Raw genomic sequence first — 18,179 nt, 5'->3', positions numbered from 1 at the left:
GGAAAATAACATGGCAGTTTCTCAAAAAATTAAAATTACCATATGCTCCAGCAGTTCCAAAAGTGAAAGCAGGGTCTCCAAGAAATAGTTGCACACTCGTGTTAATAGCAGCATTATTCACCATAACCAAGAAGTAGAAGCAACCCAAGTGTCCATTGATGGATGAATGGATAAACAAAATGTGATATGTGTAACACCCACACACACACACACACGCAGGAATATTATTCAGCCTTAAAAAGAAAAAAAGTCTTACCACTGCTACAACACCTTCAGGGCATTATGCTAAGCAACATAAGCCAATCACCAAGGGACAAATACTGTATGATTTCACTTATACGAGGGACCTAGAGTAATCAAATACATCAATACAGAAGGATGGTTGCCAGAGGATGGGGAGAAGAGAATGGGGATTTGCTCTTTAATGGGTACAGAATAGCATTTTGGGAAGATGAGAAAGTTCTGGAGGTAGATGGTGATGACAGTTGCACAGTGTACTTGATGCTACTAACCTGTAAACTTAAACATGGTCAAGGCAGAATTTTTCTGTATTTTATCTGAATTGTTAAAGTATCTCTAAATGTTAAAAAAAATAAAAAACAGGCAGTGTGCCAGATATTGACCCCCTAACCAGGCTAAGGTTTACCAGCTCCCACCATAGGACACCACAGTAAACATCATCCCCCAAAAAAGGAAAATGTGGGAACGTTTCGGGTTACAAGTGAAAAGAGGGCAAACAAAGATATTTCTAAGGTTTATTCATTCCAGTCTTTACCAAGCACCCACTCTGGGGCCAATAACCCTTCGGGCAGAGACACAAAAATAGAGAGTGGGGAGCACTCCAGGCCCTAGAGCCCAGGCCTTCCCCCTCGCCGGCTCAGCGCTGTCTGAAGGAAGTCCACCCCGCATGTGTGCCGGCTTGCCCTTGCTGGTGGGGGGCCGGGGGGCGTGGGAAAGCGAGGCGGCAGGCCACGCAGGCGTGTGCGGGGCTCACACATGGCGGCACACCCTCCTCGGAGTGGTCAGTGATCTTGTCAGGGACGGAAGAGTTCAATGACTACAAGGGTGAGTTTAATTATATGTTGTCGCTGACTAGCAGTGGTTCCGATGGTACAATTACACATGTAATTTATCAGCAAGATACTTGCATACATAATAAACCAAAAGCAAAACATTAAATTTCAGTGGATGCTAAAAATACAAGATTGGACCATGACGCAGAGCAGTCTCACTTGCAAGGGGTTGGGGAGAAAAGCCAAGGACCTCCCCTCCCTTTTAGGAGCTGGCTGTCCCACCCACTGTGATCACGTGGCATCCAGCCCAGGAATGCACGCCCCAAACACCAAGTAAATCCCAAACCCCCAGTGGTGTGTCAACAACGCTCCCTCCACAAAGGAAATGGGATGGGGAAGCTGACTTAGGAAACTCACCACCCTTCTGACGTTCTCTGAACTCGCTAACCACGGTCCCAGGGGTGCTGGGAAGACCGTATGCCTGGCAACTTCTCAAAGTTCCTAGCTCCAGCACGAGTCTGAAAATGGCCTATACTTTCCTTAATCTTGAATAAAGACAGAGAAAGGGAAAAGGTGACTTATCAGAGAAAATGAAAATGCTAATAACAGCAACACACTTACTAATTACCTATTTTGAGCCAAGAGGCATTATTTTACTTATACAATCACATAGATTACTTGCACTGTCTACTATGTTGTCATCATTGTCATCCCCAATTTACAGATGAGAAAAGAGAGATGCAACGAGGCTAATCCCTTGACATGTGGTCATATAGCCAGTGCATGGTGAAACCATGATTCAACCCAGGAAATATGGTTCCAGACTCCATACCTTTGCCAGGTTTAGAGGTCATTTATCTCTCTTTATTATTATTCATTATTTTCTTACCAATACCACTACTTTATCCATTGTGCAATAATTTAAAAGTCAAGGATGGAGTAACGTTTTACCCTCATCACTAGGAATACATTTCCCAAAGACTGGTACCCTCTGTGCTGGGACGTGGGAGCCTCAGCCTAGTGCCTCATGATAGCAGAGCCCAGGTAGCTGAGCATCATCCAGTCCCAAAGAGATCCAGCATGGTGGGGCTGAAGAGGACACACAAGAGCCTCTAAGAGAGCATGAAATACAATATAAACTACAGAGTTTTACCCAGGAGACAGACAACCAGTCATTTGGACAGGAAGTCTTCTGAGCCTCATAAATTCCTTGCCCATGTCCTGCTTTGAAAGAGGTCACCTTCCCCTACTCCGCCTCCATGTCTTCCACCCCAGTATGTATGTCTTCATCTGCATACATACCCTGGTGGATTCTTAGAGTTACTTTCATAACAAGGCATCCATATGGTTTCAGCTTACAGAGATTGCCTGGCACAGTCCCAGACATTTTGTTTTCTGTTTTAAAGACTGGATTGAAAAGGAGAGATAATAAGAATATCCTTCTATAACTGACCATTTGATGTAAAAAAAAAAAAAAAAATGTTTGGGAGGGCAAGGGATAAAGAGATAGTAAAAAGTGGGACTTTCATTTGAATTTCTGGACTTACCATTCTAAGATCCTGTCAGGGTTTGAGATACAGTCCCATCCATCCACTCATCTACCCATCCATCTATCCCTCCCTCCCTCCATCCACCCACCCATCCATCCGTCTACTGATTCACCCATCCATTCATCCATCATCTACTTATCTATTCGTCCACTCATCCAACTACCCATACATCCATCCACTTGTCCATCCTTCCAGTCACCATTTTTATTGAGAACCTACTATACAGTGAGCATCATTCCAGAAATTAGAAACTAATACTGAACAAAATACAGCAAGTCCATACTCTCTCCACATTTACACTGTACTAGAATCCCAGGGACGGGGGAGCCTGGTGGGCTGCCGTCTATGGGGTCGCACAGAGTCGGACACGACTGAAGTGACTTAGCGGCAGGAGAGACAGACCAGAACCAGTAAAGAACTATGTCTCCAAAATTATTCCTGCATCAAACATCACAATGTATTTTAAATCCTCCATCACAGAGGTAAATCAGAGACATTTCCCTCACTTGTTGTCACCATCGATGATCAGCTGTAGAAACAAACAAAAGTGTGTTCTATGGAAATGCTAACAGTACAAAAACATATTCCAAAGTGGCAGAATCATTTGAAGGCAAATACTACAGGCAGTATTTTTATGACAAAAGCTTTATTTCTCATCTTCTCTATCCTTGATTTAAATATATACATGTATGTGGGTGCACACGTATCTAGATTCAAGTATTTCAATATAAATTTTGTATTCAAAATACTTTTCCTGATTTCAGTTGATTGCATATTTCGAGCCAGTGTTGCAGCAGTAATTTTTGTTATGAATCAAAAACAAGGATCTTTCTCCCTCCCTCACCCCCTCTCTCTTCCCTGTGTTCAACAACCTCACTTTCTTCCCCAACTGTCTAGCCTTGGGTCTTTGCAACCCCATGGACTGTACCCAGGCAGGCTCCTATGTCCACGGAATTCTCCAGGCAAGAATACTGGAGTGGGGAGCTGATGCCTTCCCCAGGGGATCTTTCCCACCCAGGGATCGAACCTGGGTCCTGCATTGCAGGCAGATTCTTTACATCATCTGAGCCACCAGGGAAGCCCCTCATTAGCCTCAAGAAGCCTAAATATTCAGGCTGCTTTCAGATCTGAGTGATATCAAGGGCAAAACCTGTTTCTACTCATACATTCTCCTGCTGAAGGTTTCTGGGGCCGTGGTGGAGGGTGCTGAGGCACTGGCGAAAGCCCCATCACAAAGGCACCAGGATAGAAGGACAAACCTTCCCACTTTGATTTGAGTGTGTAATTGTTTGAATACATCTCGCCCGTACTACAATAATGTCATCCTTGGTTGACACAGATTTTAAAGCCCTTTGAAAAGGTGGAATGTTATCAATGACAAGCATGATTATAATGGGATATAAGTGGAAGAAGCTAAGAATCAGGCCCTCACTTGGGCCAGGCTCTGTGACAGAGATGGGGGCGGGGAGAGAAGTTAGAGGGCTGCGTTTCAGCTGGGAAAAGGATGCAGAGTGAGCCATCAACCACAGAGCTTCTCCCCCACAGCCAGAAGATGTCCCAGGAAGCACCAGGAAACCCTGGAGCTCCAGCTGGAATTCCCCCACACCGCAAAAAAAATCTGCTCATGCTCCTATCACATTAGACCAGAGGTTCTCAAGCAGGCCGACTGTGCCCCCAGAAGATATTTGGTCATTTCAAGAGACATTTTTGTTTGCCACAACAGGGGAAGGGATTCATAACTGACACCTGGTGAGCTGAGGCCAGGGATGCTATAAACCACCCAGAGTGCACAGGATGGCCCCACAGCAAAGAATCACCCAGCCCAGATTGTCAGCACTGCCAGGCCGAGGAGCCCCGTCTTAGCTCCAGAGAGGCTGAGCCAAAGCCTCAAGAAAAAAGGGACAGGTCAAGAAGGAGCATTTCCAGGAAAGGAGTCTGAAGCTGCCCCCCCAGCTCCCTGGCCCCTCCTGCTCACCAGCAGACGGAGGCAGGTGACGAGAGTGGATAAAACTGGGGACGGGAGAGAGGAGCCTTTGAGCCAAATTACTTGCTCTTTTGCCTTTTGATCTAAAACACACTTTTCTTATTACATGTCAGACAGGACTGGAAATCCAGCCATTTTTTTTTTCTTCAAGGCAAAACAACCCAGGCCTCACAAAAACACAATAATCTCCCTGGCAGATCTCTGGACTGTCCAGCCTCTCCCTGACAAATCACAACTGTGCCTACAGATGTCAAATTCACCCACCAAGCCCAATCAAATGCCCGGATTACTAAGGCAAAGAATTGTGAATTTCATTAAATATGTTAAAGGGGAAAAAATCAGCTTTGAAAAATAGTAATCCTGTCTTTCAACAAAAATATTATAGGAAGCTATGAATTTGGTAGATCCGAATAGGATGTTGGTACATGTTTTACTAAGGTAATATAATGGCACACTATTATTAGATCACATTAATCATTACTGTGCCAACGGCGCTGACAGCCCCACTGAAAAGGATTGAAAGGCCTGGTAATGGATATAAATTACCCATTGTGTGATAAAAGGATTTTTACTAAGAAGGTAAGAATAAAACAGCAAATTTCTAATATAACTGTTGTGTAAAAACCAAAATAAAAGTAATCCACGGTCAGTAATATCCACAAAATCAGAAGTAAGCACTTTTTCAACAAGATAAACTCACAGTAAAAAATATATATATATATTCAGTACAGTACAAAATTAATTTCTAAGTGCATAATTCCACTATCAATTTTCCTGGTTTATGTAGTGACCTCTGAGGCCCATGGTCAGGAGAAGGTGGGTTTGGCTAATCAGATCTCAGGGTGAGTTTACAGAGGTGTCGGGGCAGCCTCAGAGGAGGGGGCCGCAGACATCAAATACCAGCACCGCCCCTTCTCCTTAAGTTTTTAGCGTCATGTGGGAAAAACACTCCATGACTGAGTTTGTGATCTTGAGCCCAACTGAGGTGACAGGTACCGAGCCACTCAGACATAGGTTTCCTTCAAGACGGGGCCAAGCCACAGGACCACGCACTGAGAGGTGGGGAAACGGGCCACGGGCGGTGCTTGGAAGAGCTGCCTGCTTTAGGCAGCCACCCCACCAGCTCGCCAGCTCTGGCGCCCACTGCCGGCTGGTGGACAGAGACTCTGAAGGATGTCATGTGAGAGGCAATGAGGTCAACCTCGCGGGGCTTTGTGACCCTGTTCTGAGACCTTCTGAGCATGTCTTGACATCACGTAGTCATGCCATCCAGGAGACCTGGGACCCATGCTGGGTCCCAGAGACCTTTGAATCTGGAAGCTTCTCCAAAGCCCAACCTCTGTCCACAGAAGCAAAGGAGTAGCTGGGAGAACTTCCACCCAGCACAAAGGTCTACAACCCAGAGAGGGCCACCTGGTTCCCCACAAGTCACAGGCAGGATCCCTTCAACAAACTGTAAATCAGTGTTCCTTACCAGGCGAGTCTGAAAGCAACGGAGCTGCCTCGTGGCGGGTGGATACTCTTAAAGCCGTGGTGGTTCAGGAACTGCAAAGATAAGACCTGTTAGAGATTCTCAGCGTTGGACCCATCGACTCCAATAAGACAGGTAAACAACACTCAGCCATGGTAACAATTAAGACACTCAACTAGCGTCTAAAAACATTTAATAGCCCCACTGCCCCAATTCATTGAGCAATTTTTAAATTGGGAACTATATGACCTCTGCTGCAATAAACCAGATTTGCTCAGCTTCTTTTAATGGGAAATTGCCACCTGCGAAAAGAGAAGGGAGTGGGGCATCTCGCCGTCTCTTCTCTAGGTGGATGGAAGAAGAAATGAGAGCAAATAAGGGTGGTCTCTCTCTCTCTCTCTCTCTCTCTCTCTCTCTCTCTCTCTCATATATAGTCTTCCCAGGTGGTACTAGTGGTAAAAAAAAAAAAAAAAAAAAAAACCCACCTGCCAGTGCAGGAGACTTAAGAGATGCGGGCTCAATCCCTGAGTAGGGAAGATCCCCTGGAGGAGGGCATGGCAACCAACTCCAGTATTCTTGCCTGGAGAATCCCACAGACAGAGGAGCCTGGCAGGCTACAGTCCATGGGTCACAAAGAGTCAGACACAACTGAAGTAACTTAGCACACACACACACACACACACACACACACACACTTATTGGAGAAGGGAATGGCAATCCACTCCAGTATTCTTGCCTGGAGAATTCCATGGACAGAGAAGTCTGATGGGCTATAGTCCATGGGGTCACAAAGAGTAGGACATGCCTGAGCAACTAACACACACACATATGTGTGTGTGTGTGTATGTGTGTGTATATACATCCCTCCTTCCTCTCTTTCCTCTCTCTTTGGAATTCTAAAAGTGACTGAGAAGGTACTCAGGGTTCTTTTTCTCTCACTAATTTAAGGAGGCCCCTACAGCAGACCACACACAATTTCACCCAAATATCAATTGGCTACTCCTGTTCAGTGGCCAGGGCAGCTCGCAACGGCTCCAGACCAAGAACCGACAACTGGACCAGGGGTCAGGGGTATTGTGTGACATCAAAGTCCTCTCTCTGAACCAAGACCAGGAAAGCAGCAGGATGGGATCATGGCCCAGAGGGAAAGCCGAGATGCCTGCCACAGTGGCTCAAGAGCCAGCAGTTGGGGTGACTGAGGCCAAGCCCTAATCTGTGATCTGCAGCTCAGGGCCAGTGCGGTGCAGAAGCTAATTTGCTTTGCTGTGTTACAGAAGAGACTACAGGGCAAGCAAGTGTTCTCTCTTGACAAACTGTACATTCTGATATTGCAGAAGTAGAATTCTAGTAGAGAGCCAAGGAGGTGTCTGTAAATGAACTAGAAGATGTATTCGGAGAGTACGCAGTGGCAGCCCCAGCCCAAGGTATTTGAACATCAAACCACCGACTTGCAACATTCCATCCAATTCCGAGATTGATTTCTGGCAACCAAAGAGGTGTTTGCTGAGTACATGCTAGAAGTGTTTTCTCAAAGTGTAACAGGGACACTGCTATTTGTAAACGAGTTTCTACCTGACTATCTTGAGACAGAAAGCAAGTCGACATCTCAACCATCTGCATGAGGACAGAGATTACAAGACTCTCTCTGTCCTCGATCAGATTATCTTCCACATTTTGTGTTTTCTGTATCACTCAACACTCAAATCTAGGCAGTGTAATACATACACTCGAGCTATGCTTTACCAAATTCTACCGGAGCCGGGAGGAACAGGCCCAGTTGAAGCTGCAAAGACACTTTGCGCACAAGGCTCCTGACATTTAGGGAGGAGACTGCAGGAGGTGGAGGTCAGACCCAGATTTTATATCCAAGTTGATGGCCTACAAAATTCAAGGACTATTCTCCAGGGGCTGTTCACTTAGAAGCTTCGTACGTTCCAGTAACAAGGAGAACATGGCACACTTCTTCTGGGGAAATCCCACTTCTGCATGTCCCCCGGCTTCACGCCCCTAATCAGACTGCCAGCTCCTGAAATCTGCCCAGCGTCAGAGCCACCCGAGGCCCCAGCACAAGCCCTGTGCCCTGGTTGGGGCTGCACCCTCGTCGGGGCTGTGCCCTCTTCAGGGCTGTCCCGAATGGGTAGGGGGTTATCCAAAGGTGGCTGCCTGCCTAGGAAGCTTAGCCTAACAAGCTTCCTGCTGGAAGAGGAACCTGAGGAAGGGAAATCAAGTTGGTATCATTTGGGCCTTGGCGAGCCAGTCCAAACAGGAGGGGCTCCTGGTGTCTGATGTCATTACATTCACAGCAGGTCGGGCAAAGGTGATCACATCAGACACTGATGCTCTAATTCAGGATGGGGAGGAAGGAAAATGCCAGGGCAGTAATTCTGCCTTCCTCGATGAAAGAAACAGCTCTTCGGGTACAAGTAAGTAACTCGCATTGAGAGATAACCTAGTAACATAACCTGGTCCCTGACATGAGTCTCCCCTCATCCCTGCCTCCCACAGGGACCCCACACTGAGGAGCCAGGCAGGGGGACACCCAGGAGACATGGCCCACAAGCCCAGTTTGGTGCAGGTACCACCAGATCGGAGGAGGGGTAGAAGAGGGCAGATAACAAAGGCAGCAAAAAGCGTGGCATGGCATGAGTCAAGGGGGGCTGGGTAGCAACCACCTCATCAGAAATGCCTGAAACTCACAAAACTGATCCCCCTGCCTCCCCTGTAAAATACACACCAGCCCAGGGGAGCAAATGAGTTTAGGAGACCTGTTCGCTCAGTGGCTCAGACCTTCTGTGTGCCGAGCCCTGAGGCAGGCTAGGGGCAAGCAGATCTGCCACGGGATCCAGGAACGGCCCACTGTGTGAAGGGTCTGGTGGGACAGGGAGCCGAGAGGCGGCCACAGTGGGAACCAGGGAGGAAGCGCACAGAACATGAGCCCTTCAGCAGGTGCAGGCAGGGCCTCGAGGGAAACAGAGATGGAGGGAAGGGGAGGGCAAAGGTCCAGAGATCCTGCCGTGGGGCTCGAGCAAGCAGTGCAGGGTGACTGCAACTTGGAGAAGCAGCAGAGAGAAGGAGAGAGAAGGCAGTGGGGAGGGATGGAGGGATCACTTAGAGCCTGAGGCACTTCTAAGGCCTCTCTGAGGAAGGGGAGGGGAGCAGAGGGGATGGAAAGCTCTGAGAGAGGGATTTTGAAGGGGGGGACACAGAAAAAAAAGTGAGAGGTGGTCCAGGCAGCTCTGGGGTGTCCTGGCACACAGTGGGCCCACAGTGTGGCATCCCTGTGAATCTGCTGGGCCCCCACTAGGGGACAGGGGACCCCCTTCCTCCTGAGTTCTCCCAGGAGAGACATGGAAGCTCTGAGCGGAGCCAGGAAACCTTCGTGGGGCAGAGCCCAGCCTCTCATCCTCAGACACAAGGGCGTCAGAAGATAAGCAGACATGCCACACATGCTCCCCTCGCCAGGGCCTCTGTAACGAGCCCCAAGTTGAACACAAAAGATCCTTCCTCTAGGCAGACATGGTGCCTTCCCGTGCTCATTACACACCTATCTGCCACTCTGCACCAGGACAACTGGAAGGTCCTATGAGTGATAACGAGAGTTACCATTTCCTGAGGACCTGGTACCAGGCACCACGCTGAGACCGGTTCCCACACCACCAGGGGAAAGGGCTGTGCCCTGCTCACCTCCCAGGCCCCAGCCTCTGGCAGAGGGCTCTGAGTTCAGTGAATATTGTGCAGCAGGGAGGAAAGGAGAAAGCGGGGCAGGGAAGTAAAGAGAAAAGGGAAGGATGGAGGGAGTAGGGCAAGATGAAGGGACAATAAGATAGATGGGGGGATGAGATGGACGGAAGAAAGGAAGGAAGGGCGGGAGGGAGGAGAAGGTAGTAGAGATGGAGGGAAGGAAAAGGCGGATGGAAGGGAGGAAGGAAGGGCTGGCTCACCTCACCCCTCCCCTGGTCCACACCCTGCTCCAGACGCTGGCCCTGCGGGAGGCAGAGTGTATTCCTGGAGATACCCCTCCCCAGGGGTCGCTTGGAGTTTCAGCAGCAGGAGCAGGGCTGTCTGCTGTGGAGTCTGGGCTGTCTGGGGCAGATGGGAGCCGGATAAACTGCTTTCCTCCCAGACAAGAGTTAGGAAAGAAGGATTCGGAGACAGAGCAGCCGAACTCCCACAGTCCTGTGTCTGGAGAAGGGTGCAGCTAACAGGAGACACATCTGGAGCTGTCTGGACCTCTCACCCCAGTGTCCAGGGCCAAGGCCTCTGAACCTGCTGGGCCATGGGCTCTGCTCCGTTGGAGGGACGCACAGAGGGGTACCGGCTCGAGCCACGTTTCCAGGGGACACCTCCTGGGGCTACATCGCCCCTTCCAAGGGTCTGGGTGCCTTTCCCAATTCAGTGCTCAACATTCTCCAGGCCCACTAGGGACAAGGGCCAAAACATGGTGGACTTGAGACTTCCACTCCAAAGCACTGACAGATTTTTTATTTCTTTCTCTGAGACTCAGAGGGATAGACACAGCCCCAGTGACAGCCCTCATCCTCTCTAGTTCTCAACAGAAGAGGCTTCCTGGTGAGGAACGCAACCTGGGAGAGAGCCTGGGGGACTGAGCCCCTCATTCAGCCCTCACTCATCAAGTGGCTCCCGTGTACCTAGCCGGCTTCTACCTTCTAAGTTCCAGGGACACAGCATAAGCAATATTTCTGCTTGTGCAAAGCGTACATTTCAGTGAGCAGTGACAAATAAAAGTAACATACAATATGAGCAAATAATAAGCTCTAAGAAGAAAATAATCTGGGACAATAATGGACAGACTCATCATTAGACAAGGCGGGGACCCCACTAAAATGTGACCTTGACAAGGGATGAGAAAGAAGTAAGGGAGTGAGCCCTGTGAACAGCTGGGGGGAACTTCACAAGCAGAGAAGCAGCGAGTGCAAAGGCCCTGCGGTAGGACAGAGCTGGTGTGTTCAGAACAGCAAGAAGCCACGGAGCCAATAGGCATGGACAGTGAGCGGGGAAATGGGACAGGGTGGGCTACTTAGGATTCACAGACCTCAGCAGACAGTACGAAACATGGGTTTTATTCTGAGCCAGCGGTAGGGCTTGAGTGAGGGAATAACATGATCTGATTTGCCCTGTACTGGCTGCGGTGGGGAGAACAGGCAAGAGGAGCCCAGAGTGGAGGCAGGGAGACCACTGGGGAGGCTGCAGCAGTTGTCCAGGTGAGGGAGGAGGCTGACCTGACCTGGGCTGAGAGCAACAGTGATGGGGAGGAGCAAGCAGATTCAGGATGCCTTTTGTATGGAGTCATGGGACTTGTTGAGTAGGACGCCAAGTGTAAGGGGCGCCCAGACTCACCCTGCGCTCATCCTGGCCCTGGAAGCTGGTGGCACAAGGCGCCATTCCCTCATCAACCCACGGCTCAGGTGCAGAAACCATATGTTTCTGATGCTTTGACATCTGGGGCCTTACTGACCCTGCAGGGACAGCTCCTCCCAGTGGGAGCCAATTCCCAGAGATAGCAAATGACTCCCCTGGGAGCACATCTTTCATCTGCAAACCAATCCAGAGTCCATGCCCCAGCCACCTCCTATGTCAGGCTCTCACACTCTGGACCATTGTCCACCTGCTCTGGTCACCCAGGTACCAGGCAACTAGAGACAGAGACAACTCCGAGTCCCAGAGCCTGCTAAAATTATCTGACTAGCCAATCCTAGGGCTTCCTTGATAGCTCAGCTGATAAAGCATCTTCCTGCAATGCAGGAGACCCCAGCTCCTGGGCTCGGGAAGTTCTTCTGGAGAAGGGATAGGCTACCCACCAGTATTCCTGGACTTCCCTGATGGCTCAAGGAATATGCCTGCAATGCAGGGGTTCAATCCCTGGGTTGGGAAGATCCCCTGGAGGAGGGCATGGCAACCCACTCCAGTATTCTTGCCTGGAGAATCCCCAAGGACAGAGGAGCCTGGCAGGCTACAGTCCACGGGGTCACAAAGAGTCAGACACGACTAAGAGTGACTAAGCCCAGCACAGCACAGCCAATCCTAAGTCCACTCCTGCCTTGCAAGCAAGTGGACTTGCTTTTCTCTCAAAAAACTACAATAACAGCTCGTGCCCATGTTTTCACCTCTTCTGTTTGCTGACCAACCCTGGTGCTCCCCTATGCAGCCCTGCACAGCGTGATGTGCCCCCTCCCCTTAAGAACTGTGAGTAACAAATGATCTTTGCAAAGGCAGAGTGCCCTGGTCTGTTGGTCTCCCCACACACTCGCTCTCAGGGTCACCTTGGAGGCACCACCCTCTCTTAACTTCTGCCAGAACAGGTGTTTGAGGAGCTGTTATTCCACAGCCTCGAAGTGTCTCACAGCAGAGAAGGAACACTCGGAACTCAGGCAGCTCTTTCCTAAACCCCATCAGCGGCCCCACAAGGGGTCCCACCCCTGACCCACCGCAGTTGCAGTCAGGCCTCCAAATATGGGGCTGGCACCTGTGAGAGTGTGTGAGTGTGTGTGCACGTCCGTGTGTGTTTGCGCACACACATATGGGGTGGGTGGCAGCTGCCACCCTGACGCAGAGCCCAGCATCACAGGACACGACTGAAATATTATAACACGGAGTGCGTTGGGCTGCCCAGACATGCTTCCAAAGGAAGCCTCTTCTTTCATTTTATAACAAAGGTAACTTTGATGAAGAAGCTATTTGATACCTGTTCGATCTCAATGCTTTCAGGATACACAGACATCAGACGCTCACAGGAACCTGAGAGCCCGCGATATCAGCCCAGGCGCTGGGATGATAAAAGAGGAGTGGAGAGGCTTCTTCCCGTCAGCTTGCGACCCGGTGCATGTATTTTTACATGCTTTAGCATGAAAAAAAGCCAAGATGCTCAGAGCCAATCAAATTACTCCTCTGTCTCTTTAATAAACAAATCCATGTGCACATTAACAGTGTTGAAAATTCAATTTAAACTCTTTGTCTGTTGATGCTTACTCTAAAGATGGTCTTTCTTAAACAACAGAACACCAAGGAGTCGTTAGTGCTCTCTCTTCATTACTTCAAAAAACCAATCATTAGACACCAGAGTATATACGTAATTAGAAAATCACTTCCTTTGCAATCCAAGCTAAGTAGTTTACATACTGTAATTACAGGGACAAAATCAATTTTTAATCATTTCCCTGATTGGGCTCATCAGCTCTGTGGGAACATTGTAACCTGCTTGTTGTGCAAAAGCAACATCTGGGCTAAAACAATTACCCTTTGTTTGCTACAATATTCCTTAAATCTTTTTGCTTGCATAAAAAAATGAAAACATGAAGACAAGATATTTGGATGTCTTTTTGTCCTTGATCAACATATATCCGAAAGTTCTCCTCGTGACGTGAGTTTAATGTTCCCCGGAATTTACGGTTTAACAGTACACATCCAAGGAATGTATTTTTTCAGTGAGATAAAAGTATCTGATTGTTTTAAAGATCCATTCAGCTGCCTAATTGTTCCATAGCTAACACATGGTATTCAAACAACCCACACATTACAAAAGCTCATCTGGGTAATCATGGGCAACTATTATTGCGATGGTTTACACTTTTCTAATACAAATGAATGGATTTTATCAAAATTTAAAAAAAAAAAAACTAAAAAGCTGAGTATGTGTGAAAAATAGTTGGTATGAATTGGCAAGGCGAGGCTAAGCATTTTGTTCTCTTAATAGGAAATGACCTCATTTACACTGGAGTAATAATTAGTACTGCTTCACTGACAGTTAAGAAAAAAAAACTTTCCCAGTATAATAAGGCAGCATCTCCTTTGTTAGGAGATCTACATTGATTATTAACCCTTGCCAAGAAATTCCAAGTTTAACTCTACGTTCCACTGGGCTCATACTTGCTGGCAAAAGATGAAAATAACTGTTTTGGAAACCGTTGCCTCTCTCCCAGATTTCCAAAGTTTTGCATCTGAGCTTTTAAGTGACAATCTGAAACACTTGGTGTCCCCTTTGAAGGAACATGGAAAGCCCCCGCCACCCCACCCCACAGCCACAAGAGCCCCTGTCGGGCCCTGCGCTCCTCCGGTGGCCCTGGTCCTCCCCATCCTTTTGAAGTTTATTGGCTTTGATTTTTGCTTGCAAGTCCCCCAACCTACAATTAATTCATAGTCAAAACAACCCTGAGAAGGAGAAAAGGAGAGAGGGAAAGTGAAAGGAGAAGGAAGAGATGCTTGCTGGTGATTCAGTCCAGGCTGACAGTGCAGAAAGGAGACAGGAGTGCATGAGCCCTTAAAAAAATATATTAATAGTCCAGGAAATGTCCAGAATATATTCACACACACAGACACACACACACACACACACACACACACATGCCACCACTTCTAAAGGGACTTGTTCATTGACCAAATCATTCCTGAACTCATAAGAGTGACAACGGATGTTTGCTGAGCACTTACCATGTGCCAACCAGAATCCCTCATGACAGTATTGACGCTCACAACCCGGTGAGGTGGGTATACCATTATCCTGTTCATTTACTGATGGGAAACTGAGGTACTCGCCACAAAGTAACAAGTCCAAGGTTAAGAGCTCTTAAGATGTGAAAGCCACCCTACCCCCACTGTCTCCCAGGACCGGACAATATCTCTCTCCCCACTTGGGAGAGCCCCATCTCCAAAGCAGCCAAGCATGCCTGGTGTCCGCTAGTCGGACCCACTCCCACTCCCACGGCCCCACACATCCTTAGGAGCACACACAAGCCTTTACCCCAAGGTGGGAGGTTCCAATCCAGGATAAGGCAGAGGAGAACCCGCCCTGGAGGCCAGTGTGCTCAGGGCAGGAGGCACAGACCACATGCACACGCTTCCCATGAGGCTCAAGACCTGAGTCACTGGATATGGTGCCAAGCTGCCATGCTGGTGGCGTCCCAGAGCCTGAGCCAGGCAGGACGGGCACCCCAGCTCTTCCTGGAGGCTGTTTGCTTGGACAGCCAGCCTGGCAGCATCTCCCCAATGTCTTTGCCCAGCTTGCCCCAGGTCTCAGCCTATCCCTGGGAAGGTAGCTCCCACATCAGATCAAGACTCTACAGGACAGCAAGTCTGAGATAGCTGTGACCCCCAGAGCGCGAGGAATGCAAAAGAGGGGGAAAAAGTCTCCCACCTTGTAAATGCGTTCTAGTTTACTGTATCACCACCTGAATTAAAAACCTTTATCCCTACAGAGGAGACATGTCATGTCATCATCAGACCACAAGGTAGGGATCTATGATGCAGCTTATCTTGACAAAGAAATGTGAAAAACTGGAAAGCACACGGTGCTTTTTTTCCCTTTATACTTACTGCAAGTAACGCTGCTGCTCAGGTACTCTGTACTCTGTCTGGCAAATAGTGCTTGAATATTCAGCCATCACACAGAGCCATGCTGTCCAGCTTGGCCGTCACTGACCACAAGTGCCTACCAAGCACATGAAAACCTGCGTCAGCCCAAAGTGAGGTGTGCTGTAAGCCTAAAACACACAACATGTTTGGAAAGATGTCAAATATCTCTTTTGTATTCTTTACACGTTTTTACATGTCAAAGTGATAATATTTTGGATACACTCAATTAAATAAAATTTAGTCTTAAAACCAATTTCACCTGTTTTTTTTTACCATTTTATTTTTCATTTGTTTGTTTGTTTGTTTACCATTTTAATGTGCCCATTAGAAAAATGTTTTTGTTTTGTTTCTATTTGATTTTACTTATTTTTTAATTGAAGTGTAGCTGATTTACAATGTTGTGTTAATTTTTGCTGTATGGCAAAGTGATTCTCTTATATACACATATACATATATGTGTGTATACATATTCTTTTTAATATTCTTTTCCATTATAAATGTAAAGTTGTATGCAGAGCTTCATGAGCAGCTTCTATTATATTTATACTGGACAGTGCCAATTTCAACCTGTGCAAAAACTCAGGCCATTCTGACAGCTGAATTTAGCCATCATAAAAATTCATTTGTTTTCCGAAGAGGGTTTTAGAGAAAATGTAATGTTATCAACATCACTTGAAATGTTGGTTCCATAGATATTCTCTGAGTCAAAATGAAAGTTACACAATTTCTACCTGAACCACCGTAGGGTCTCCTGTGCAAGTGTTGCTTTTTTCAGTTCATTTACTTTTAGTTTTATAAAACTGGCTATTTAAGTAATAGTGCTCACTTCCAGAACATTTGGAACATACAAGATATTACAAAGAAACAAATAACACAGTTCTATCAGCTGGTGTGATTGTTGTTGATATTTTGGTATATTTCTTTCTATTCTTTTCCACACATGCATGTGTGAGCACGTGTGAGTTTATGACCATAACTGAAGACACACTGCATGTGTATTTTTGGTTTCACATTTCCTGAAACCTCAGGTCCTAACTGTAAGAAGACTCTGTTCGGCCCTATGAGAATATAGGCTACTAGCTGAGGTGGCTGAGTTCCCACAGGTGTTACAAAAGGAAAACATTAGGAGACAAGTCATACACTGGGAGAAAATCTTAGCTAAAGACATATCTGATAAGGACTGGTATCCAAAATATACAAAGAACTCTTTAAACTCAACAATTAAAAAAAAAAAAGCCCACTTAAAAATGGGCAAAAATCTGGATGCCTCACCAAAGAAGACCTACAGATGCAAATAAGCACCTCAGATGCTAGACATGACATGTCATTAAGGAAATGCAAATGAAAACAATAACGAGATACCATTACTTATCAGAATTACTAAAACCCCAAACTATGATACCACCAAATGCAAAGCTATAGAACAAGGATTCTCATTCACTGCTGGCAGGAAGGCAAAATGGTTCAGCCACTCTGAAAGACAGTTGAGCAGTTTCTTATAAAGTTAAACACACTCTTCGCATGTAACTCAGCGGTCATGTTCCTTGGTATTAACAGTTACCCAGAAGAGTTGAAAATTCACATCCACACAAAAACTTACCCACAGATGTTTATAGCAGCTTTACTCATGGTTGCAAAATGCATAAGCAACCAAGATATCTCTCAGTAAGAGAACGGACTAACCATCTATAGTACATCCAGACAATGGAATAGTATTTAGTCATAAAATGAATTAGCAGAAACATAAAGATATATTACTAAGGGAATGAAGCTAGTCTTATAAGTCTACGCGCTGTATGATTCCAACTCTACAGCTTTCTAGAAAAGGCAAAACAAAGGAGACAGGAAAAGTATCAGTTCTTGTCAGGGTTTGGGGAGGGAAAGATGACCAGGTGAAGCACAGGGGATTTTAGGGCAGTGGAATTATTCTATATGAAACTCTAATAGTGGATACATTTGTTCAAACCCATAGAATGTACAGCATGAAAAGTGATCCCTTTAATGTAAACTATGGGCTTTTGTTAATAATAATGTATCCATGTTGGCTCATCAACCATAACAAATGCAACACCCTAACACAAGAGGAGAAAATTTGGGGATGGGGTCTTGTGGGGACGGCACTTTGTGCTCAATTTTCCTGTACACCTAAAATTTCCTTAAGAAACAAAGTCTATTATTTAAAAAAATAATAATTTTTTTTAAGGAAAAGAAAAAGTACAGCTTTGATGAAGCCTTTCCTGGCTGGAGGATTTCCACGTCTGTGAATCTGGAGACCTCTCCAGTGCTCAGAGATTTCGGATCCTTCAGAAACCTTCTGGCCACCACTTCTCTGAGGAGTTGATGTCCGAAAACTTCCCACAGAGGCTGCTCGGGCAGGCCTTGGGGAAGAGCAGCGGCTCTCGGCACAGATCCCGCTGACGGGCCCTTTTGTACCTCTGTGCAGGGTGCTGTGGTTTTCTTGCTGGCTCACCTCACAAAACAGACTGATTTGTGCCTCCAGAGCCGAGGAGGCCAGCCAGCCTGCACCCCTCTCAGGGCCCGTCTCCCGGACAGCAAGGGGAGCGAGCTGCTCCGACTGCTTCCACTCCTCAACAGGGCAGCCCCCCAAAGCCCCATCCTTGCTCCTTCGTCTCCAAGACAGAAACTTGAATGAATGCCTCAGAAAGTCAGGATGAGGAGCCAGACAGAGGTTCAGAGTGGGCATGCACCACCTCCCCAGCCGGAAGCCAGCAGCAATGCGGAGAGTGATTCAAAAATTAAAACAGAATGGTGGCACCTTCTTCATTTCTCTATCT

At 47.2% G+C, this 18,179-nt stretch overlaps 1 protein-coding gene across 1 annotated transcript in view; it reads right to left on the bottom strand.

The window, feature by feature from the left end:
* The window catches only part of ZNF536 (zinc finger protein 536), a 443,484-nt gene that overhangs the window by 384,818 nt on the left and 40,487 nt on the right, over window positions 1–18,179 (bottom strand). The window contains exon 2 of the mRNA XM_061138921.1: window positions 6,022–6,092. The gene's annotated coding sequence lies outside the window, so the exon portion shown is untranslated. The remainder of the gene's footprint in view (window positions 1–6,021; window positions 6,093–18,179) is intronic.

The sequence above is a fragment of the Dama dama genome, chromosome 4 (assembly GCF_033118175.1).
Source record: "Dama dama isolate Ldn47 chromosome 4, ASM3311817v1, whole genome shotgun sequence".
NCBI lineage: Eukaryota > Metazoa > Chordata > Mammalia > Artiodactyla > Cervidae > Dama > Dama dama.
The sequence above is the reverse complement of the archived record's forward strand: the minus strand, read 5'-3'. Positions and strand labels throughout refer to the sequence as shown.